Source organism: Heteronotia binoei, chromosome 9 (genome assembly GCF_032191835.1).
Source record: "Heteronotia binoei isolate CCM8104 ecotype False Entrance Well chromosome 9, APGP_CSIRO_Hbin_v1, whole genome shotgun sequence".
Taxonomy (NCBI): domain Eukaryota; kingdom Metazoa; phylum Chordata; class Lepidosauria; order Squamata; family Gekkonidae; genus Heteronotia; species Heteronotia binoei.
Genome location: NC_083231.1, coordinates 35,538,867 through 35,563,070, shown reverse-complemented (window position 1 = coordinate 35,563,070; position 24,204 = coordinate 35,538,867). Strand labels below are relative to the sequence as shown.

The window sequence follows — 24,204 nt, the reverse complement described above, 5'->3', positions numbered from 1 at the left end:
GAGGAAGTCCCCTAGTATGCAGGTCTTACTCCCCGGCCACTCAGAGCTTCCCTCTCCTGTTGATCTCCTCACTAACACAGGTGACAAAGTGAGACCAAGGACCCATGACTGGAAAAGAATGGACACAAGGAACTGTAGTTGCCCTGCATCTCTCTGCAGCAGGAGACCAACACTCAGTGGGTCTAGAATAGTATAATTTTGCTTAGGAAGGCACTGTTAAGCAGCTATGTCCACTATCCGTATTGTGAAATGTCAATCCTCAGATTCTCCTACAAACATCCTGTTCCTCTTAAAATCTCAAATATTTCAAGAATTTCAGCTGTTAATATCTGTTAATATTTACAATGGGCTTACTAATATGTTATGTTGATATGTTTATATTCAATATCAAAACATAAGCAACGACTAATTTAATAACAATGACAACAACCTTTAACAGCATACGACAGCATCACAGGGAAGGAAATCACAGACAATGGCTAATTTTTTATGACCTTTTTGTATGCCAAAATTTTTACATATGCTTTTGGTTTTCTTTCAGGCAAGAGGCAACTCTTCAAGAAAATATATTTCCTATTTACTAGATATCTTATGTTAAAGTACTGTGCCTCTAAGAAGCAATTTTATCTTTACACTGTATTCCAAGTATAACATTATGCTATTAACATGACAGCTGGCATTGTATCCTAACTCGGAGTGAGAGCTGTGAGTTTTGGGACCTGCAGTTCAAATTTCACTTCAGACAGAAACTTGTTAAGTGGCCTTAAGCGAGTGACTGTTCTCTCAGCTTTACTCATTTTCTTCTGCAGTATAGCGATGATACAACTGACAGGGCTACTGAAGAATTACAGAGAGAATTTGGCGGTAATCCTAAGAACATTTTCTTGGACATAAGCTCCAATAATAAAAATAGGACTTATTTCTGAGTAGAGTTATTTAGGATTGCTCCTTGTATGCTTAAGTCCAGTAGTATTATAAAAATATTCATTAAAAACAAACCAGCTTTCCCTTCAGTAGCAATGTTATTTAGGAATATAAAAGACAAATATACAGAGCAAATCAATATGTCAAAACACTTTACAGGAAATGCCAAACAAAAGCCTATTGTTTAATAACACATTTGAAATACTGGCAGGTCATTCTGCTAATGACATTTTGCAAAGTCACTTCTTTTTTACATGTACTTTTATTAGACCTATGCTAATTTTTAAATGGATATGCTTTTGTGGAGAAATTGACACAGAATGTGAGGAAACAGCTCTCTGTCACACAGTACAATGAAAAAGAAAACTGCTTCTTTTCTCACAAAACTGAGCAGCTGCCATCACCGAATTCAATTGTGGACAGGGAATTATATATAATTAGGAGCGGGGCTTTTTTTGTAGCAGGAACTCCTTTGCATATTAGGCTATACACCCCTGATATAGCCAAGCCTCCTGGAGCTTACAGTAGGCCCTGTAAGCTCTTGGAGGATTGGCTACATCAGGGGTGTGTGGCGTAATATGCAAGAGTTCCTGCTACAAAAAATCCCTGATTAGGAGTAAGACCCATTGTGAAGAAAAATACAAGCTCTAGACGGAGGCTCTGGGCAAGTGCCCCCCCACCCTTGCTGTCTTTCCACCCACCCAACTGAAGGCATTCACTCCTCCCCCCACACACACACACACCTCAAGGGGAGCTGATCTGTGCCATCTGGAGAGCAGTTGTAATTCTGTGTGATCTCCACCCCTCACCTGGAGATTGGCAAAATTGATTCCCAGGAAGAAATGGCATTGTATCTGTTTGAAGTCCCATCCCTCCTGAAACCTCACCCTCTCCAGGCCCCACTCCTTAAATCTCCAGGAAATTCCTAACTTGGAGTTAACAACCCTATCTTCTTCCCCTGATCTGCTCCTTTGACTTTAGCTTTCCATCACCTTCCCCCTCCCTGCAACCTCTACATAGGAAAAGGACAGTCTTTCTCCACAATGGGGGGAGGACCAAAGCATCGTACATCATTCTCCTTTCCCCCCCTTTGATCTGAACAACAACCCCATGAGGCAGGTTAGGCTGGAAGTGTGTGACTGGTGCGAAATCACCTAGTCAGCTTCCACAGCAAGAACCTGTGTCTGGCGACACCACTCTGAAACCCTAACTCCTATGCCCTCCTCAGACTCCAACACAGAATCTCCAGGGATTTCCCACCAACCTGGAAAAGTATCACTAAAGGCCTCTGGGTGAGTGCTCCCCCCACTCTTGCTATCTTCCCACCCACCCAAGTGAAGCCATTCACTCTCTCCTCCCACCTCAAGGGGAGATGATCTCTACCATCTGGACTCCAGAAAACAGATTTCTCTCCCCATCCTGGAGAAAATAACTGATCTGGAGGGTGGACTGTATGGCACTATATTCCCCTGGGGCCTCTCCCTTTCCCAATGCAAGCAGCCTGGACTGCCTAGCAACAGCCTCTGTCTAGCACTTCCCAGGGGGCAGCTATGGGCTCTAAGAAAACATTCCCAGTGGGGCCTGGCCTCCCTGGCTATTTCTGTGGCCTTTGGAGGCTGTGTATGTTGGGAAGCCTTTTTGTGAGGCCACAGTAGTTCTGCAACCTTTCTGAGGCCGGTTGACAGAGAGGAAACAGAGAAGAGCTGGAGATGTGAATGTCTCTGAGGTAAGTCTGCATTTGGCAGTATGTTCAACAATCCTGAGCCTGCAGTAGGCTGCAGTCAGACAATGAGAGGCCAGAGATGGTGATGGACATGTGATGAGCCAATAGTGTGTTCCCACAGTAACTGCCAGAACTAAGGTTGGTTGCAGTTTTCTGACAGAATCAGCTTTGCTGGCTAGCAACAGCCACTCAGGTGGGAGAGAGGAGCGGACTCAATCAATGTCACACAAGTACTCTTGACTGATAGTTTGATGGGTCAAAGGCTGATACCCCACAGTTCTACTGAGCCCCCACCAATTAGGATGGTCAGATTTGCCACCATGACAGGAGAATTATTACTAAAAGATAATCACCCTAGGATTTGGTCAGGTCAAACTTCATATTATAGTCCTTTAGTTCTGCTTTTACTACACTGTAGTATATTACATACAAGTGTGGCTAAGGCTACTCTGAAACATGATTGGATAGTTCATTATTGCACTATAGCAAGCATTCACAGCTAGAGTTTCCTTGGTGGACAAGACAATACAGTTGCATTGACTGCTGCAGCACAAGACCATGCAATAACAATGGAAGCCCAAGAAATGGTATCCAGGGCATTACTGCTGGGAATCAAATAATAATCCAGAACAGCAGTGTCAAGCTCATTTGTTACAAGGAGATCTAACATAAAAGGGACTTTGTAGGGCCAGGCCATGCATGTCATAAAATGTAATCCCGGGTAGCTGAGATATAAACTTTATCAAGGACAAAGACAAACACAAAGATTTTTTTAAAACTTAAAATACAAATATGCTTAAAACTCTTGCAATATTTTGGTTAAAATGGTAGGAGAATAGTGGGATATGGCAATGCAATTTTAAAAATAAAATGAAGAAAAAGCACAAGGATCATAGCAGAAACTAAAAATATAAAATGCTCTGAGCCTAGGACAACATCTAATGGCTAGGCATTGCAAGCTTCTCCCACCGTCTACTCGGATTTGCAATGGCTCTACAGTGTAATACCCACCCCCCTTGGCTGTGGTAGGCTTGCCAGTTCCCAGCGTTCTTCCGCTTTCCCAGGCTCCTTCCTACTCCTAGTCAGCTGGCCGGCAGGGGGAAGCCCCTCCCCCAGAGGACCATGTGCCTTTCCACCTCTGGAGGCTTCAGTCTCTGATTGAAAGGCTTCCTCTTGAGTTGGTGTGCCTGTGTTACTTGGAAGAAATTGGCAGCAAGTCGTGAGTAGAGAGGCCACTCTCTCACTTCAGAGTCACCAGAAACGGTGGGGGGGATGTCTGCTGAGCACTTCATTATTCCCTATGTGGAGATCGATTCTCATAGGGTATAATGGGGAATTGATCTGGAGGTTTCGGGGGCTTTGGGGGAGCTGTTTTTTGAGGTAGATGCACCAAATTTTCAGTATAGTATCTATTGCCGCTCCCCAAAGTACCCCCAAGTTTCAAAATGATTGGACCAGGGGGTCCAATTCTATGAGCCCCAAAAGAAGGTGCCCCTATCCCTCATTATTTCCTATGGAAGGAAGACATTTTAAAAGGTGTGCTGTCCCTTTAAACGTGATGGCCAGAACTCCCTTGGAGTTCAGTTATGCTTGTCACACCCTTGTTCCTGGTTTTGCCCCCAATGTCTCCTGACTCCACCCCCAAAGTCTCCTGGCTCCACCCCCAAAGTCCCCAGATATTTCTTGAATTGGACTTGGCAACCCTAGGCTGTGGGTTCCTAGTTAGAGTACTCACTAAGCACCAGTTCATGTCCATTCAGCAAAGACATGCTGGGTCAATGCTCTATTTACAACTCTAGGAGGGAACAGCTTCAGCTGGCCATAGAAATGTTCAAAAGTGAAACTGAGCTTCACTCCATTGAAATTCATTGCTGCACAGACAAAGTTTCAAGGACAATGCGGAATGGATTTTCCATTAAGGTCTCTGGGCTCAAATAGACTATCTGGGTACAGAGACCTTAATGGAAAATCCATTCCTCATTTTATTTGCAGCTTTGCAAGCCCAGAAGAGCTTCCTGTTGCAGGCAGCAAAGACAAGGCAGAAGGACCTGGGAACTTCGGCAGCCTCGGAGCTTCAAAGAGGGAGGACAGGAGAGGGAGAAAGGGGGGAAAAAGAGCCGTGGGCCTATTAAAGCCCTTGGCAGGCCGCTTCTGGCCCATGGATGGACATTTGACACCTCAATCTAGAGGACCCCCTGGTCTCATCTCTTAAGTAATTTCTTGCATTCCCACAAGCTCATCTTTGCCATTAACTAAACAGATCTGCCATTACTTAAGCTTTATAATCACTCCATTTCTGTATGAAACGTCTTAACAATTCTATGAAGGAAATTCCACTGTTGCTTGCAACTTTCTAATAGATGTGTATGGCTATGGCCTGGTTGGAAAACATCCAAGTAGGAGGAGAAGGCTCGGATTGAATATTTAGTGATATCAGATTTTCAAGCACCAGAGATAAATTTTAAAAGTGTTTTGAAGAATGAGTAAAAGTAGAAAGGCTTAAAATTATGACCAAGGAGAACTAGAAGCTAGAACCTAGCTTCTAACTGTGCTTACATATTGCTGGTCTGTTAGAAATTAAACTGATGGCCTGGAAAATGAGCTTAAGGAAAATCAGATTTATAGAGATAAGCCTCCAGGGATTCCTTAAAGTATGGAAGCAGAAGAAGTTATCACTAATAACTAATTAGCAGCTTAGGAAACAGTGATTTAGCAATATTACCAACCAGGATATGATTTATTTGTTATGGCATGTAAGTGGTACAAGACATTTTTGTTCAAAACTGGGTTTCAAGGACAATGTGGAATGGATCTGAATACTGGATTTGGTTTTATTATTTTATTATGTACAGATAGCATAAAACCTTGTAGCAGGCATGAAATAAAGATGTCTTGGCTTAAGAATACTACAAGGAAGAAATGGATAAATTGATCTCCTCATCAGATCTTGCAAGCAAAGCAGGGTCGGTCAGTATTCAGATGGGAGACCACCAAGGAATACCAGGGTCACAACATAGAGACAGGCAATGGCAAACCAACTCTAAAAGTCTCTTGCCTTGAAAACCATACAGGATTGCCATAAATCAGCTGCAGCTTGAAGGCATTTTCCACAACCACCTCTATTATAACAGGAAGGGATCATTAGAAGATGCAAATTAAAACAGAGAGCCAGTTTGGTGTAGTGGCTAAGTGAGTGGACTCTTATCTGGAAGAAATGGGTTTGATTTCCCACTCCTCCACTTACAGCTGCTGGAATGGCCTTGGGTTAGCTATAGCTATCGCAGGCATTGTCCTTGAAAGGGCAGCTGCTGTGAGAGCCCTCTCAGCCCCACCCACCTCACAGGGTGTCTGTTGTGGGGGGGGGAGATATAGGAGACTGTAAGCTGCTCTGAGTCTCTGATTCAGAGAGAAGGGCAGGATATAAATCTGCAGTCTTCTTCTTCTTTGGGGTTTGTGGTGCTATTTTAAAAAAGTCTTGGTGTTAAAATTCAATGTCTTATTTTTTTTTTTTAAATCCCAATGAATAAACAATTTTTCTAAAAATCTGCAGACAAAATCTCTTTTAGAAAGGGAAGTGTGCTCTTCAACCATATTGCAACTTAGATATAGGATAAATGTAACAATTACAAAGGCTGTGATCACACACACAAAATAATGCACTTTCAATCCTCTTTCAATGCACTTTTCAACTGGATTTAACTGTCTGTTCAGCTCTCAAGAACATCTGCTCTTTCCTTCCCCGTCTGACTGGGGAAAGCTCAAATACCTCACAGACAGAAACCTAAACCATGAAGCTACCCTGCTCCCTCTATTCCCTGGATCTTTGCTTCCTGTTCCCGCCATTCTGCTTCATGCTGGCTGGAAGGTGGGGAAAAGGAAGCAAGTAATTTCCTACTTCTTGCAGGAGTTAAAATAATGAAGGAAGAAGAGCAATACCCACCCATCTTTGTTAACTTTCCCCAGCGAGAATAGGAAGAGGTAACATGTGGACAGATAGAGAGGGGGAGAGGACAAAATAGAGACCGAAAGCAAACGTTGCAGTTGTTGATATCAACATCTCTATTTTCAGCTGCCAAACTGTGAGGAATCCACAGGCAGTGCTTTTTATCTAACCTCATGCTTAAAGAAACAACCAACCACTGAACCATATCTTCAGTAGTGCTTATTTTCTGACAGCCAATTCAGTTCAGAAGGAAAATGTAGTAAGGGTATTTAAGAATAAGCAGTCCAATTTAAATTTCAGTGATTGAAAGCCAAGAATAAGAACTAGTTCCAAGGAAGTTTAACCTGGGCACAGGAGAAATAAACATGTCTCAGGAGAGGGCACAGTTTGTCTCCAGCTTCCATTGATTGTCTCTCTGCTGCACTATGACTTTTTCACATGCTTTAGAATCTTTATGCAGCACTTCCGAAATAAAAATAAGTTAACAAAAATGCAGTTAATGTATTACTTTTGGGTTTGGGGAGACAGTGGCTGAAGAATTCTAAAGATGGTCACTTTTTGCAAGCAAAAAAACATAAAATATTTAGTAATTTATCAAATGCTACTTTATCTTTTGCCAAGCAAAAGAGCAAGACAATAGATGGATTTTGTTTGCCACCAAAATTCCCTTTGGAGGATAATTAATTGTACCACTGGCTGTATTTGTTGAAACATTAGCAGAAGGAATAGTGTGTGGGGTTTGGGTCTAAGGAAAGACAAGACATTGCTTGGATCGCAAGAGGAAACAAGGCACTCTATGTAACATACTGCTGATTAATCACATTGTATCCACTGATTTGTAAGACTGAATTAAATTTCAGTCTCTGGGAGAAACAACATGGGGTGAAAATAGGCAACTGCTTATTGCATATTCATTGCTTACAAAAGTCCCTTGTGGAGAGCCTGAGCACTTCTGAATGAGCTTTAAGAACCATGTGTGAGCTACTGAGTCATGGCCCCTTCCTCCACCACTCAATAAAATTGGAAGGCTATGGTTACATGGAAGGAGTGCATGCAGAAACTCTTTCCCACATCATCATTATCCTTCCTAAGGAACTGGAGCAGTGTTTGCATATGAGGAAGCCATGTCATGTACCCATGTTATGGGCCATAGACTTCCAACATTTCCAAATGCTGTAAGAAACAAAACCACAATATCATGACTTCCACAGTGTTAAGGTATCATCAAAAAGGGGCCTTTTCATAAGCTAAGTATTATAAATCTCTCCTCCATATTGCTGTATACTTCTGAGTGATTGTAGGAACATAACAGCAATCAGAATTAGTTCTCTGCACAAGGAGCACCACCCAAACTGAAGAGAGCCTGTTCTTTCAGTTGTTGCTCCTGTTTTCCTTACCCAACTCACTGGCAACTGGCTGTTTGTCCAGGACTGGAGATCTCCTTTATGCTTCCAGCATTTCCAGGGTGACCAGTCTTCATAGCCGTCCCCTCCACCATTTTTTAACTGTATGAAGTTACCTACCAGTGCAATCCTAAACCAATTTACACCTTTCTAAGGGCTAAGCTCAAATACTTTGGCCACCAAATGAGAAGGGAGCACTCACTGGAAAAGATCCTGATGCTGGGAAAGACAGAAGGCAAAAGAAGAAGGGGACGACAAAAGATGAGATGGCTGGGCAGCGTTACTGATGTAACAAACACGAATTTGAGCAGACCGGAGGATGGTGGAAGGCAGGAGGTCCTGGTATGACGTTGTCCATGGGGTCGCAAAGAGTTGGACTCAACTGTGCAAATGAACAACAACAAAGGGCTAAGTCAGACATGACTGCACCCTCATGGCTATGGGGGAGACTGCATGATGTCATCTTTAAAGTCACATACAAATGCTATGAGGACCTGATCCTGATTGGGCTGTCAGCATGGTGTTTTTCACCACCTTCACCCTATCAAGTGCCAAAATGGTTGACCCCCCACCTGTTTTGGCATTTGAAAAGGAATGCGTGTGTGAGGGGAGTACAAGAGTGCCGTGCCTCGTGCCATTTTAAAATGGTAACACTGTCCTCAGTGCAACCATGAAGATGCCATCACCTCTAAGTTTGGCCATAAATCCACTGAATTTTGTGGTAGGGTTGCCAAGTCCCCAGCTTCCCAGAGTGGGGGACTTTTGTGTGCGCTTTGCACACAGCACAATGGCATCACCCGGAAGTGATGTCATCAAAATGGCGGCACCTGTGCAGGGCCTCTCTAGGCATTTCTGGGGAAACTCTATGGTTATTCCGGATGCTCTAGCCATCTGGGAGGTTAAAACTCTATGGTACCTATTGTACCATAGAGTTTTCCCTCCCAAATGGGTAGAGCATCCGGGAAAACCATAGAGTTTTCCCGGAAATGCCTAGAGTGGCCCCACACAAGTGCCATCATTTTGATGACGGCAGTGATGTAGGGGGAGGTTCCTCCCACTGGCCCAATGTAGGCTGGCGGGTTGGGAACCTCCTGGGTGGGGCATTCCCCATCTGGACCGGGGGCTTGGCAGCCCTATTTGGTGGGCTTAGAAGAATGTAACTTTGCTTAGGATGGCACTGTACTATGACTGTAGCCAAGCCATCTTTCTCAAGCCATTGCTCACACACACCATCTTAATGTGAAGCCTGGCTTTCCCTCTCCACTGTTTCCAGATAAACCCTCTACCCTCCGCCTCAGCTCCAGCTCCCCACAACTTCAGCTTCTGCTTATTTCCACACAACTGGAGTACATTCCCCCCCCCCTGCAAACCTGGATAGTAGCTGGTAGTAGCTGGCCCCACTGGACAGATTTGTTTATCCCTTAGCTATCAAATATAGAGATGATAATGTAGATTTCCAGATCATGACTAACTGTAACATCCTGTAACGATAACAAAAGTGTTCCCATCCACTAGAAAACAGGAACCTGCTGTTCAAAATCAGTTAGAAACATGACAAATCACTTCCAACACCTCAATCATCCATCAGCAATGGAGAACATAACAGGTAAATATGGGAATGCTGGGAAAGTGTGCTCTGACAGCCAAACCTCCTCAATCTCTTGATGCACTAAGAGAGCCCTTTGACATCTTTGATGCTCTCACCAACTACAGGATTCAAGCTGCATTCAGCAACTCCTGATCCCTTACAAAATAGTTTCGCATCTCCTTGAGAACTGAAGCACTCAAAGCAAAGAATGCCTCAAGAAATAGTAATTATGGAACTCTTCTGTGCGTCTTTCAGGTCCTATCAACACCTGAATAAGGTAAACAAAATATGATTTTCAGGATACATGTCTATAAGCAGGCATGTGGAGAAAATAAGAAATCCAGCATGGTGTAGTGGTTAAAAGTGCTGGACTCTAACCTGGCAAATTTGGTTTGATTCCCCATTCCTTCACTTAAAGCTTGCTGGGTGACCTTGTGCCAGTCACAGTTCTCTCAACCCCAACTACCTCACAATCTGCCTATTGTGAGTAGAGGAAGGTAAGGCAATTGTAAGCCACTTTGAGACTCTTAAGGTAGAGAAAATCAGGGTATAAAAACCATCTCTACCCAACTATCTCACAATCTGCCTATTGTGAGTAGAGGAAGGTAAGGCAATTGTAAGCCACTTTGAGACTCTTAAGGTAGAGAAAATCAGGGTATAAAAACCATCTCTACCCAACTATCTCACAATCTGCCTATTGTGAGTAGAGGAAGGTAAGGCAATTGTAAGCCACTTTGAGACTCTTAAGGTAGAGAAAATCAGGGTATAAAAACCATCTCTTCTTCCTCTTATATGTTGAGCGAAATAAAAGCAACCACAGACATCAACTCTAAGTGTGAAACTGTTCATGTGCACATATGCTTGAGCAATGAATTAATACAACAAAGAACAATTAATGCAAGAAGTACAGATGTAACACTTGTCTAACATCTTTTTTATTTACAGATGTAATACTTGTCTAACATCTTTTTTATATACAGTGATCACAACCAGTTTTTCTCGGACAATGTTTTACTCATTAGCTTCTGCATACCACTGGCATGATAAGTTGATTAACAAACACACACAAACCCTTTATATCTTAATATTCAATAATGTATTTGATTCAGTTTCTCTTGAAAACTTAAAATAATTGCATCTACTTGATTTAAAACACCATCTGGTAGAATTAAATTAAGCGTTTATTCTGAGTAAGTCTTTCCATTAACATGAGAGTGCAATTGTATTTTACAGCAGTTAGCCTGGTACATTTTCTGCTGTGCTTCGCCACACAAGTAGACCGCATTTTATATAGTCATGTGCTGTTTGAACAGGTGTAGATACAGAAATTTCTCTTAGGACTTGTAGCACTAAGAATACTGTATCAGTCTTGAATCTAGGAACTGTGTACAAAATGGATCATAAATCAGCTAGCAGACTTGTCTTTGAATGAGATGTTGTGTTGTTTCTTAAGCATGGAGAATATGCAAGTGTACAGCTATGCAAAGTGGAAATTAAAAACCTCTCTTTGTTGTGCTTCCTTAATGACAGGATAGAACTCTCAACTGCTGATCACGTTACGTGATACTGTATCTGTAAATTGATTCCTAAGGAAAAGAGGTCTTCAGAAGAACTCAGAGTGCAAGGTTTATCCTAAAGTATGTCAGAACCAGGTCTTAGAAGACTGACATTAGCAGTCAGACTGCCATCTATTAATTTTGTTGTTACATAATGGCAATTCTTTCAGTTGTCTCCCCTGCATGTACTAAAACAATACTTTTCAAAATATGAATTGATTAGCCAAACCAATGTTTTCCAAAAAGTCCTCCCTGAACCCCTTCCATTTTGCTACATACTATCAAAACTCAAGACGTCTGCATCACTTTACTCTATGTGAGTATAAACTTGCATGTACAGAACAGTATGACAACACATATTTTGTATCATCAGAATCACCACATCACCATGTTTTGGAACCTGATACACATATTGAATGCTAACTGCCTTTCTGATATATCATGGGGAAGGGGGGGGAATAAACTGGATTGTATGATTTCTGTCTTACAGAACAGAATCAGTCTTGCATGCAAATGTGAACATCTGAGAATTCAATGTGGGACACTGCCCTAAATAGCATCTGCAATTATGTTAACTCAAATTAAAATAATCTAAAATTCCCCAAGGATTTGCTTCACTGGCAATGATTTAAAAACCACAACGATGCACATCATTTAGCACCCCACATTTCATTCAGTGTGCCTAAAGTGACTGTCCAGATGCCAGTTTTGAAACTGGCTATTAACTATGTTGATTTTGTGTTTAAAAAGTAGCAATTAAATTAGGTATGCTAAGGGATGCTTCTAAAATTCTTTTGAAGTTCTTCCCATGGAGTTCTTATTTTCAAAGTGGACTTGATAGCTTAAGAATGAAGTATCTTGCCATGAATTCTGTACATGTACAAGCTACTGCAGCTTACAGTTCATATGCATCATTTTCCCATTCACAACAATTGACATCCATAAGTGTATTGTTAAAATGCTGCAAGAAACCCATTTTAATGTGATTACAAGCACAGCCCAATTGTACCAAGATTCTCTGTATGTTTTGAATTTATGTGTACCCCAGCAGAAGGCTGTGGAAAAAGAAACTTGATAACAACAATACATGCAAACACATCAAGTTTATTTTTCAATTTGTCTGTGTGCATCAGTGTCAAAGAACAGAAAAAATGAACTGAAGGAAATGAGTGGTAGAGTGGTTTGAGTGTCATATTTGAACCTGAGAGACAGAAGTTTGAATCTCACTCTGCCAGTCAGTCTAACCTACTCCACAAGCTTATTGTGAAGGTAAAATGCAAGCAAGGATAATGATATGAGCTACTTTGGAACAAAGGCAGAGTATAAATGAAGCTGAAAAAACCCCCTTTGCTTGATTCAATTCTGGAGAGATTTTCTTAAGTAAATCAAAATTTTAAAAAACTAGAATGCAGCGCAGAGAAAAAAATCCATTAAAATGAACAAGACGTAAACTCTCTTATCTGTATTAAAATGTACAAAATTATATTACAAAACAGCAGTTTCTGACTGTTAAAGGAACTAATTAGGGTTGCCAACCTCCGTGTGGGGCCTGGAGATCTCTTGCATTTACAACTGCTCTCCAGCTGGCAGAAATCAGCTCCCCTGGAGAAAATGGCTGTTCTGAAGGGTGGACTCTATGGCAGGAGTGGCCAATGGTAGCTCTCCAGATGTTTTTTGCCTACAACTTCCATCAGCCTCAGCCATTGGCCATGCTGGCTGGGGCTGCTGGGAGTTGTAGGCAAAAACATCTGGAGAGCTACTGTTGGCCACCCCTGCTCTATGGTATTGTACCATGCTGAGGCCCCTCCCCTCCCCAAACCGTGCTCTCTCCTGGATCCACCCTCCAGATATTTTCTAATACAGACCTGGCAACCATAGAACTAATTAAATTATGGCTTGAAACCATAGTGGCCTACAAAATATTTTTCACCATCACAAGCAAAAAAACCCTTGCTCACCATGACAAAAATATGCTCAGGATATCTTCCTTAAACAGATGTTTGCAACCAGAAATGCAGAATGCTCCTGGGCCTTCTATAGTAGTTCAGTCTGCACTGTGCATGTTCTGAGTCTAACTGAAAAGCCAAACCAGAAACAGAAATTATGTGAAAACAAGACAGAACTTATTCGGGTCACTTGGGTTTTTTTTTTGTCAAGTCACAGCTGACTTATGGTGACCCTGTGGGGTTTTCAAGGCAAGAGATGTTCAGAGGTGGTTTGCTACTGCCTGCATTTAAATCATGACCCTGCTATTAACTGGTGGTCCCCCATCCACATACAGACCAGGGCTGCTCCTACTTAGCTCCTGATGAGATCAGGCTACCCTGGCCTATCCAGGTACTGGAATCGAAAGCTGAAAGTGGTGGTAGTGCAGAGCAGCTTAAATAACATTAGTGATTTATTTTATTTTATTTTAGTAAATTTCTATTCCATCCATTCCCCGTAGGGCTCAGGGCGGAATACAACATATAATAAAACAATAAAATACAATAAAAAAACATTTTATAAACAGACAACTCAACAACACTCAGATTACCATGCCATCACATATTGCCCTGCCTAGCCATCTCACATCATGATATCTCATAGGGATGGCAGTTTTTATTCCTAGCACAGATGACAGTGCTGGCTGGGGAGCCAACCAGATATTTATCAGATTGCAGATTTCTCAGCTTGCAGCCTGCTCCAGCAGTGCATAGATCAAAGGCCTTGAATATGCTGCACCTATCATTCCAACACGTCAAAAGAAAGCATAAAAATATATGCTGGTTATTCTTTAGCAACTGAATTTGCTGGGACTGTAACAATCAAAAGCACGTCTACTGGAAAATGAGGAAGGCCATGGTTCATTGCTAGAGCATCTGCTTGGCATACAGAAGGTACCAGATTCGGACCTTAGCATTCCCAGTTAAAAGGCTCAGGCAGTAGGTGATGTGAAAGACCTCCAGCTGAGACCCTGGGAATGCAAGCCACAGACCCTGGGAATGCAAGCCACTGTGTAAATTGCCGGACAAGTACTTAAATTTTGCTTTATATTAGAACAACACTATGCTTGGCATGTTTAGTAATGTGATGGCTCATGGATAGACTCTATGTTTGTTAGTGTTATAGTTGATGTTTGTTAAATGTTATATATGTTATTATTCTAATAAAAATTTAAAATTGAAAAAAAAATAGACAATACTAATCTTGATAGACAGTATACAGAAGCTTCATGCGTTTATTCAGACTGCATAAACCATGCATTCATTCTAAAAGTAATTTCTGCATTTTGAAGGGTGCATTTTTCTATGCTTTGTTTCTCACTGTGCTGGTTAGTATTTATATGGTGACAACACTCAGATCAAGCCGCTCCATGGATCTCTGAACCACCTGTTTCCCCACTCCATGTATCACACTTCATGTGTTCATAGACACTTGAATCGCTCCTCATGTCAGAGGACTTCTGGCATTGGCCTTTAACTTGCCAGTAGCTGAGCAGCCTGGAAACAGATCCCCGCCCCACAGTTAAAGCATACTTACTGTAGAACTTCATTCAACCAAAAATTTTAAATAGCCTGAATTGGGCAAGGACTCTATTTTGACCTTCAGTCAGGGCTGCGATTTCCTGATAATAGGGCTACAAACCCTATAAATTAATGGGTCTTCTGACATCAATTGCTTTTTTATGGCCACAGAGTTTCATTCCCTTTCTTTCTACTATGAGCACTGCTGTTATTGATCGTGCTTATTTGCTGTAGTGGTCTCTTCTTCACATCACCCTCCCCACACTGAGGTCTGTCTTAAGAGTACATTAGGGAACTGGGGAAAAACACAGAGAAAATAATACAGCATCTGTGGTATCTTTCACATATTTTTTCCAGTTCCACATATATATATATATAAAGTCTACAGAAGTAATAAAAACCGGGCAGCAAAATAAAAATTAAATCCAAATTGTTAAGGGCTTCCCCATGTTGAATGGCTAGTGTTACAGCCAAGAATGTACCAAGCTCCATCCAAATCAGACTTGACTTTCTGAGCCAAAGTGCTGAAATGTGTCAGAGAGAACTGAAATCAGAACACTGTCAAGAAACATTTTTAAAAGAAAAAATAAAATTCATACTAAGAGATTCAGCATGGAGAAATGAAAACTCCCTTTGTTTTAGATATTCATGACTTGTAAACATCAAGTATCACATATTATGGTAATAGATCATGCATGGCATAAAACTTGTTATCCAGTAGCCAGGAAAGAACAATGAAACTCCATACATGTTCAATGCTAGTTTCCTTCTCAAAAAGTACCAGATTGATTGTTGACCAAATTACCATGCCAAAATGGTAAATTTTAGAGTAGAATGTCAAAATGCAAATTCTAGCATGTTTATATATAGACTCAATTTTTATAGGCCACTTTCTTCACTGAGACTCCAGGAAGATTACAAATGATGAAGTGATGCAATATGAACAATGCAATAAACAATGAACTATGCAACAAATGCAGCAGAACCAGGATTACAAAATCAGAAAGTGCCCAAAAAAACCCTAGTTAAAAACATTGCATATAAACAATACAGAAGCCAATGCAGTGAAATTAAGGTAATATATACAACAAACGGTGGAACCAATGATACCCCCACTCCCTTTACAGAAGAACCCTCCTGAAGAATTCCATCAAGCTCCAGTCCTACTCTCTTTATAAAAATGCCCCTCTGAACACTTCTGTCTTACAGAACCTGTGGAATGATAGAAGTGTGAAAGACTTCCCGACCTCCTCAAACTGGCCATTCCACAAGTTGGGAGCCACAGGAGAGAATGCATGCAATGCGTACAGGCAGTTATTAATCTTAAGCATTCCCAGGGTGACATCTTTAGAAGGTCCTTCTGAGATGTAGTGAAGCATAGCAAGAAGTGGTCCTCCATATATGTGGGTCCAAAGTCATGAAGGACTTTGTGCCTGATAACAAGTACCTTGAACTGAACCCCATAACTGATTGGTAACCAACAGAATAACTGCAGAAAGGGTATAATATGTACACTCTGACTAGCTTCCAAAGCAAAAAGAAGTTGCAGCATTCTATACCAACTGGAGTTTCCAAGTTAAGTTCATGGGCAGGCCCACAGAGAGTGGATTACAACAGTCTAGCCTGGAGGTCTCTGAGGCATGGATCCAGAAAGATCCCCTCATGGACTATTTTTCTTCTTTCATTTACCATTTTGGGGGGTATGTGTATGTGTCTGCACGTGTGCCCATGCCTGGAAGTCACGGCAACCTCTGGAGACTCCTACTGGGGTACAGAGGACATTCAGAGAAGTGGCTTCACAGCTTGCCTCCTGGTATTCTCTGGAGGTCTCCCTTCCAAATACTTACCAGAGTCAGCCCTGCTTTGCTTTTGAGATCTGATGAGATCAGGCTTACCCCAGCTATCCACCCAGATCAGGGCTCATTTACCATGATATTAATTCTAATACAGTTACAGTGTCATCACAAGAAGCATCATACCCTCCTCAATCCACTTGTCAGTGAATTCAAAAGGGTGCAACTCTTGATGAGATCGTACTTTTTGTGTTACACAGTAGTACAAGAACTATTGAAAACTAGTTAAATCCCCCCTCAACCATACAGCTTTCTGGATGACTGGGCTAGTGGGGCCAGTCATGCTCTCAGTTACTGTACCCCAATGGGTTTATGAAGGTAAAATGGAAGAGAGGGGAAATGCTGCTTGGAGCTCTTGAAAGGTAGAACAGAGCCAGAAGCAATAATATTGATAACATGAAATGCTATCACCTTACAGTTTCTTACACAGATTATCCCTGTCTTCCCATCTTTTTATAGGGTTGTCAGGTCTGAGTAAAAAGTCTGCTGTGAAAACGTTATGAAAGCAACGTCACCCCAGAGTCGGAAACGACTAATGCTTGCACAGGGAACCTTTCCTTTCCAGGTCTGAGCTGAGAAATACCTGAAGATTTTTGGGGTGGAGCCTGAGGAGGGTGGGAATTGGGGAGGGGAGGGACTTCAATAAGGTATAAGGCCAGAGAGTCCACCTTCCAAAGTGGCCATTTTCTCCAGGTGATCTGATCTCTGTTGCCTGGAGATCTGTTGTAATTGCGGGAAATCTCCAACCACCAACTGCAGGTTGGCAACCCTATCTTTTTACCCTATTAACTGTAAACCTGTAGGCAGAGCTCATTTTATATTTTAGCTCTTATACAGTGTGTACCACTGTGCAACAATTAGTAAATAAATACTTTAATGTTTTCAGAGAGATTGGGATGAGGAAAAAAAATGACTGACCTTTATTATGTGATTATTTCTTAGAGATTCTAAATATTAACCTTTTTATCACATAGTTGGTTTAAACAGATAATTTCAAATACTGTTTACCTGATTTGTGCAAAGTAATTTTGCTTGTTACTACCAGAGGGATGATTTTAATGATCCATCTGGCATTTATTTTAAACAGCATTTACTGTTTTATCTTTTTAATGAATTACAATCTGTGTACGGTGACTGGTTCTCTGATTGAGCCCATATCACTTGCATGTTCTGGAGAGATTCCAGGCACATGACAAACCCAGTCAGATGACCCAAAGAAAGAAGTCAACACGGACTGAAACAAAACCAAACAATAATCATAAACCAAACTTCCCATTAGTGTTTGGAATGTGTTAGACAAGAAAGGATATTAAAAATTCTTTTCTCTGGAAAACTGCATGGCAACTGCACGTGAAAATGCAGATACTTCTGCTTTACTCCATTTACTTTTTCGATGTACAAAAGACATTGTTGGTCTCTTTGCACAAGATACAAACAGCAGCACCTAGTGCCAGAACAAAAGGCATACGACTATCATCGCACAAAAGGTAAAGTGCAAACAAGAATTTGTAGTGATAGAATATGGCAGTCTCCTGAAAACTACAAAATGATATAGCAGTCTCTCAAACTTTTGCTCCTTCTGAAACTCAATAAAACAGAGAAATCTGTCCAGTTCATGTAACTACATTATACAAATAGCCAGAAGAAAACAACCATGACAAAGAGACTACTTCCCAAGCAACAATAAGAAAAATGTATATTCCCTGAAAAGCAATTTAAAAACCACTGCTCATACACTCAAAATAAATACAAACACGGGAAATAAAAGTGCAAAGGTAACTGCTCATAAAAATTAATCCCAAATTGAAAACGTCAGTCAAAATCAAGGGCTTTTCTTGGTTTAGTAACCTGTTGTTCTAGTTTTAATACTCATTTTAAAAACACACTCAAAGATCCCCACAATTTCTTTGCTTATTCTCCCCCCCCCCGCCCCACCTCCACCCCATGTTGTTTTGCTGACTTGTGACACCTACTGTTCCATATTGTCTGGGCTGGGATTCCATCAAAGGTACCTTTTCTGTATCTTACATTACTAGTCTTTCATAGACCTGTGACTTTCACCTAATAGTTGCACACAGGTCCAGTTCTCACAGAGATGATAAGTAACTGTATAGACAGGATAACACTTCAGATTATAGGCAAGGGCTCACATGAATGTCTGTTGTTTCATACACAAAAAATTCCCTCAATACAAAAAACTTAACAGCAGTGAAAAGAGTTCTATATTAATTTTCTTCAGGACATCTAATTTTGCTTATGTGCAAGGATTCTTTTTTTTTTTTGTATGAAACAGTATTCCATAATGTGAAGGTTCCAGAACTGCCATCTCACTCTGAATTAGGCCTTAAATGTCTTCAAATTATTGTAAATTGAAATGGGTATCTTGTTGAACAAGTACAGATTGTAAAACATATATCACTACTCAACAAAGAATGGCTTCTGCAGATTGGGACTGGGCCTCATGCAAAAGGTTCAGACATCCTAAATCTATACATTACTAACATTGTATTTAATGCCAATTTCATGCCCATTCCATTCAAAGGCCTCAGCAAGAACATAAAAGTGGAGAAAATACAGTGACAAATTTACCACAGTCTATGCTACTTACTCTATGTAGGAGGTTATCTGCACCATCCTACCATGTTTGTGGTAAATTCCACAATTACTGAAAAAGTGCTAATGTATTGTAGAGTGAGCTTTTTCTCACCAATTGACAGAACTGTTTCCCAAGGTTTTTTTTTTTTTTAAATAAATATCACCATAGTACATTATCACTTGCTAAATGTTCATCTGTATGGGCTGAATATAAGATACATAATAGAATATAACTATCAGAATGCCACCTAATCCCAGATGCTAAAAACTAGCGCAAACCCTAAAAAACAAAACAATCTTCCCCAGATTTAGAATGTTTTTCATATTTGGGATTCAGTAAATAACTGGGGAACAGGGTTCATTGTTACCAGAAACATGTTTCTTTGTTTGCTTATTGGATTTTTAAACCACCCTCCCCTGCATTGCAGACTCAGGGCAGTGAATAACATTACACCAAGGTACATTATAAAATTTAAACAATTAAAGAGACTAAAAACAAATCTATTTCCATTTTTATTTCAGATGGTGTCCTAAACCAGTTTAAATCCTACCTTTGAGCAGAGCTGGCACATCCACAGGTGACCTCAGGCAGTCGCCTATTGATGTGGCTCTATGGAAGGGTGCTGAATTGGGCACCCCCCCTCCTGGGCAGCATCAGGGGAGCCAGCAAGCGAGTGAGGTGGGGAGAACCACTGTGTCACGTTCTCATGACATACTGCCCTACACAATCACACATAAAAGGCCTGCCAATCAGCTGATCGACGGGCACTTTCACTGGCACCTTCCTGCGACTTTTAAATTACATGGGAGGGAGGCAGTGGTAGCGGCTAAGGCGGAAAGCATGGCTGCAATCCTAACATATGTCCATATTGCAACCCCCACAGTCAGGTTGCACCACAGCACTCACCATGGCTGCTGCCAGCAGCGTGGCCAGAAGCTCCACCCCGCCTCTCAGGTAAGGCAGTGAGCCGAGGCTGGCTCCTGTGCGAGGAAGATGGGGAGTGCGCTTTGCCTGCGGGTGGGGGGAGCCCAGGGATGGGGGTGGGAAGTTGGGGTCACCTTGCCTGGGGCCCTAGGCACCCTAGCGCTGGCACTGCCTATGAGAGGGATGAAACCAGGCTTGGTGGAACAGTTACTGTCCTCAACCGTAAGCCTGGTGGATCATCTTCGCCTTGCAGGCCCTTGCAGAACTGCATTAAGTTTAGAACTGTTTGGTTCTGTTATTCCTCCAAGGAGATCAGGGTAGCCTATGTGGTTCTCCATTCCTTAATTTTATCCTCACAAGGCTTATGATCTAGGGATAAGGAGTTTTGCTCAGATACACCTCGCAAACACCATGTTAGGAACCCAGTTACCAGTTGCAAACACCATGTTAGGAACCCAGTTACCAGGCATGTGGAGGCCTGATTCAGCTCACACAAGTCATTTCAGTAAGCGGAAATGGTGCATGGAAACAGACTTACGCCCCATGTCCACACATGTGGTGCAGTTCTGATAGGAATTGGACCCCAACCACTTGAGAAATGAATTTTCAGCACAGAATTCAAAAGTCCTCATGGTGGACTCAGAGACAATGCAATAATAATGTAGCATATAGTTCAGAACACTAAAATTTCTACTATTAACAAAAGAGTAGCCTAAACCTGTCTTCAGAGAGAAAAACACCACTGGAATGCTTTAAAGATCAGCTATTTCAAGCACCCAACTCATATGCAGGCTGTTCAGCTGGCCGAGCAGAAAGAACTGATTGACAGAAGATGGTGAAAATGACTGTGAAAAACAAGGAGGATTAAGCAAATTAACTGTACCCAAATGCATGCATCAACACACTGAAATTAGCTAAGTAGCTATCATTGCACCGATTATTTGGAAGACGTACATGATACATCCCCTTCCATCTTTTTTGGCCACAAGCCTAAAACAATATATTAAATGTGGTCCCTTTGAAGCCAAATGGAATACTGTTGACTAAGCAGGTTTCAGTCTGCAGTAGCCTTCTCCCTGAAAAACTAGCTTTTTTACAGGCAAGGACTTTGATGCATAAAGGAACATTTAACCCATTCAGAAGGGGTTGGGGGTACCACAAATTTTGTCTGGCCTGGATAAGTGACTCTGGGCAACTCTGACCTCCCCACCTTAACAGAAGATGCAAGGAACGGCTCAGTTTCTTACAAAAGGCAAGAATCTAAAGAGACTTAAAAGAAGGAATTCCTTTTAACCCTGTCCCCCAAAACACTCAAATGCAGCAATGCTGCCTTCAAATCCCAGCATGATGAGAGAACAACTCCTATGGCTCCAAGTTCTCTTCATGTACCCAAGGGCGTACCTGAATCAGGGAAACCCATCTCTCCCACATGGCATGAAGCAAAAGACTCCCTGAGCTCTGTCATGAAAGGGGGCATGCATTCTGGAACTGACAGGTCTCAAGGAAGAATAACAACCTCTTTTGTGGACCTCTGAAAATTGCACTTTTCCAGGGCTGTGTGCCCAGATTCTTCTGAACGTACAGACCAGCACTTTAAGATTGCAGTACATCACCTCTTGTTGAGACTAAAAGCATTCCTGAACTGAAGATTTATTCTATTCACTGTGGTTTCATTATTTGACTGACAAGTGCAAACCATTAAAATAATGCTCATGACATCAATCAGGAAAATCTTTTTTCATGGAGGAGTGTTACAAAACCACAACAAGAAATGCACCCAATGTATAGGAATTAATGCAACAACCACAACATAAGTTTGCAACATGGTATGAATACAGACACTATCTGAACCTATGCTAGGATTAGCCACAGGTGTCTGGCCTGATAAATACAACAGGCAAACACAGAGCAAACATTTTGTGTCTACTGATAGCATGATCACCTATGCACAGGTTTTGCATTGATTCATATATGAAAAGGCCTTCCCTTTAGGAATTTTGTAGTGTGTGAAGTAGCCCTTAATGTTAACAATGGACTTGGCATGTGACACAAGAAAGCACGCATACATTTATGTTAAATTGTCAGAATGTATGTGCTCAATAAATGAATGACACATAAAACACAAAGAGAAACCTGTCCTGCCTCCCCCTCCACAAATACCTTAGAGTTTAATAATCAGAAAGCATGAAACAGGCCAGTTCAAGTCACATAAATACTTGGGGAGGATTTTTTTTTTTTTAAAGCAGAAGGTGCTTTGGAAAGGATCTCGCAGACAAGAGGTCCCAAATGCACATCTGAGCATAATGAATCTACTATGACTCCATCTACTTTAATAAATGTACAAGTGTATATTGTTGGAAAGGCACCTGAAACCACTTCGGACTTTGATACTTTACTGCTTCACCCACACATACCACCTTTGTTACTAATTGACCAATCTACTTAAATACAAGGGCTTATAATTTTTGGTTGAACCATGTTTCTATCGCTGAACAGTTAAAACAAAATTACCCTGTGGCATTTTGGGAATGTGTGTCTTTTAAAAAAACAGCAACAACAGTTCAGTCAGTGAATTCCATTCACATTATTCTAAGCAGCCAATAATTATCTGCACACACACAAAAATCTACAGGGAATACATGTGCCCATCTTTTGCCATCATTTCAATAGGATCTGGTCTCTGTCCTGTCAACAGATGGTAGCTTGATTGCCTTCATTCTCCAAAAGGCTTCTTGGGCTAATGTATATAAGGAAGCAGAAACCTAGGGATTTGCACCTACCCTTTCCAGGAAAACCATCCCATTTAAGCATTTCCCGCAGGCATTCCATGCATGTATCTTTAATTTCCTTTGTCCCAGTGGCTCTTAACAAGCAGCCTGCCACCGAGTTTATGTTTCAAAGGAGTTTTGATGTCTCTCCCCCCGTCCCCGCCGTCCCCGCCGCCGCCCCCCAGCTGCATTTGTGGTCCATGTGGAGAGCTGGCTTCCTTTCTTTCAAGTCAGCTCCGGACAGAGGCACACAATGGGTGTGTTGTGTTCTGTCCGCAAGGGTATGGTATGCGAGAGCCCTTTGCGAAGGAGGTGTGAGCCGCTTCTCATACCTAGTGGCCTCTTAACAGCGCCAGCATCAGAAACTAATCAAACACAGCAATGGGGCGTGCAGTCCATAAAGCGAGTGCAAGCGCTGCTTTCCCTTATGACCTACATATTACAACAATACAACAGCGGTGGTGGCGAGAGGCGCAGGGAAAGCCGGTTTCGTTATCTTCAGAAGCAGGGGCTGTTCCAACAACGTCAACGTTCAGCGAAAGTGTCAACGTTCCAAACAAGAGAGTTTTATATCTCCCCCCCGCCCCCCCCCCCAAGAGTAACATTTAAAATCCAGGACCAACTGATTGAGCAGTTCCCTTTGGGTGTTTCCAAGAATCCACACGGAATGCCTTCAAAGCCCATGCGAAAGCCTACAAGTGAAAGGAAGGGGGAAAGGCGGGGAAGGCTTCTTCCCCGAGCAAATGCGGCTGCTGTCCGGAAACAAGTCCAGCTCCCGCTGAACGAAGCCAGCCTCACTTCTGCGGGAGCATGTATAAGATTGCAGCGGCGAGCTTGCACCGTTGCAAAACTTACGCATGGTTAAAACAAAACAAAACGCATCCCTCCCCTCCCCCAAACCGTTAAAAAAAAAAAATCACCCGTGAGATTGCATTTTTAAAAGGAGGCTTCCCAAAGTTGGCGCAAGTGCTCTATCTATCCCACCGAGGGGCTGTCTCGAGTGCGAACACAAAAGCTTACCTCTCTCCTAGAGGAGCCCAAGCGCACGGCGGCAGGCGCGTCTTTCTCCGCCTAAATCCAGCAGCCAGATGCTCCCCAGCCAGCAATCTGCTAATAGGAAGCGCACTCACAAAACCTGAGTGGGTGACTGCTGGTGGGTTGTGTTTGTTTTTTTTTGCACAGCGTACAAGACCGAGCCCGCCTGGAGGAGACGCGCACCTGCTCGCTCCCTGGCTCGTTCCTCCCACTGCGAGCGGCGGCAGCAGCGGCCAAGCTCAATGTTAGGGCGAGGGCAACACCCTTCTCGGGGGTCACCGGCTCTCAGTCTGAGCGCGGCGGGCGGGCGAGCTGCCGAGACAACATTGCCGCCCAGGAGGCCGGCTTGGGCGAGGAGAGACGCTGCCCTCACGCGCGCGCCTCA

General features: G+C 42.2%; 1 protein-coding gene across 10 annotated transcripts in view; it reads right to left on the bottom strand.

The window, feature by feature from the left end:
* Nucleotides 1-23,920, bottom strand: part of SORBS2 (sorbin and SH3 domain containing 2) — a 224,856-nt gene extending 200,936 nt beyond the window's left edge. For 6 of the 10 annotated variants that reach the window (XM_060246440.1, XM_060246435.1, XM_060246437.1 and 3 more), the window contains exon 1: nt 23,805-23,891. The gene's annotated coding sequence lies outside the window, so the exon portion shown is untranslated. Of the gene's footprint in view, nt 1-23,804 lie in introns of all 10 variants that reach the window. The other 4 variants (XM_060246434.1, XM_060246441.1, XM_060246444.1 and 1 more) reach the window with 4 other exon arrangements.
* Between the last annotated feature and the right edge of the window lie 284 nt (nt 23,921-24,204).